Here is a 1,277-nt window from a genome sequence, read left to right as displayed (position 1 = left end):
TGTAACTCTTTTGAGTGAGTGCCTCCTATTATACATGGATTTTTTTTAGGTCTTCTTTCAAAGCGAGCTAAAGAAAGAAAATGAATAGCCAAATTACCTTCTTTTCCCCTAGTATGGACTCTTGACTACAGTTGGTTATTGTTTTCATTTGCAGAAAGGAGACGGCTAAAGAAGACAGACATTCCACTACTGCACAGGCTCCTGCAGGGACCCTCCAAAAAGAACGCCCGCATTTTCCTCATGGATAAAGATACAGAAGAAATTAGCAGTGATGTATGAGTACCACCACCCTGAGTCTGTCTTTGCCTCCTCCTGACTGGGCACCTCTCACATACATATTCTGCTTTCCTTTTTGTGTGTTTTATTTTCAGGTGGCTCAATACATTAACTTTCATTTTTCTCTCCTGGAATCCATCCTTCAGAGATTAAATGAAGAAGAGAAAAGAGAGATTCAAAGAATAATAACAAAGTAAGTCAAAAGCATGCATGCTGGGGTGCTTGTTCCTTTAATAAGTTCAATGTGCTAAATGTGTCCAAATTTTAATACTCTTTTTCTCCTTTTCATTTTCAGATTCAGTACAGAAAAGGCTATTATACTGAAATGTCTTCAAAGTAAACAGGTAGTAAAAACAGAGACGACAGTTTAGTGGCCGCTATTGCTAAAACACTTCAACAAAATCAGAGAGATGTTACTATTTAATGAGTGTATCCACCCTATACTTGCAGTCATGCAAATATATATGAACTCAAATCTGTAGAAAATTGAATGTTGAAAAAGCTTGTCTCTCTCAGAGGTGATGATGTTCACAGTGGGACTGAAATGAGCTTGAATTTAGTTTCAGTAGCTGAAATAAGCTTGGATACTGTGTATTCCAAATAGCTTTAAGAGAGAAACAATGAACTGGAATTTAAATGGCGTCTTCAACTTCACGTAGTTTAAATGCCATTTAGCTTGAACTGTCAAGAGAACTGGAATATCAACAACCAACTCTCAGAAATGATTCAGAAGTCAAAGCTGCCAGCTCATGAAATAAAAGAGAAGCATATACTTACCCCCATCAAGAAATCTGATGGTGATAGTCTTATAGCTCCTTGAAAACTCTAATATTTTCATAAAATCTAGGGCTGTCTTTATGTGGGTAGGTGACTTTTGGCAACCTGAAGCATCAGAGCTATAAATCCTTTGGGAAGGAAAGGATTGTGGACTCTTAAGACTAATTTTCTCAACCTGAGCCCCCTTTTTTGCTGTTTTACTGATGACTTTCTTAAGGATGTTT

The 1,277-nt window shown here is 37.2% G+C and overlaps 1 long non-coding RNA gene across 1 annotated transcript; it reads left to right on the top strand.

The window, feature by feature from the left end:
- Positions 1-46: 46 nt before the first annotated feature.
- Positions 47-1,261, top strand: LOC102260828. The gene is made up of 3 exons (XR_312966.2): positions 47-273; positions 372-469; positions 572-1,261. It is a non-coding gene; the product is annotated as an uncharacterized LOC102260828 (long non-coding RNA).
- Positions 1,262-1,277: the final 16 nt, after the last annotated feature.

The sequence above is a fragment of the Myotis brandtii genome, unplaced genomic scaffold, assembly GCF_000412655.1.
Source record: "Myotis brandtii unplaced genomic scaffold, ASM41265v1 C42297519, whole genome shotgun sequence".
Lineage (NCBI taxonomy): Eukaryota > Metazoa > Chordata > Mammalia > Chiroptera > Vespertilionidae > Myotis > Myotis brandtii.
Note: the sequence above shows the minus strand (reverse complement) of the source record. Positions and strands in the feature narration are given on the sequence as shown.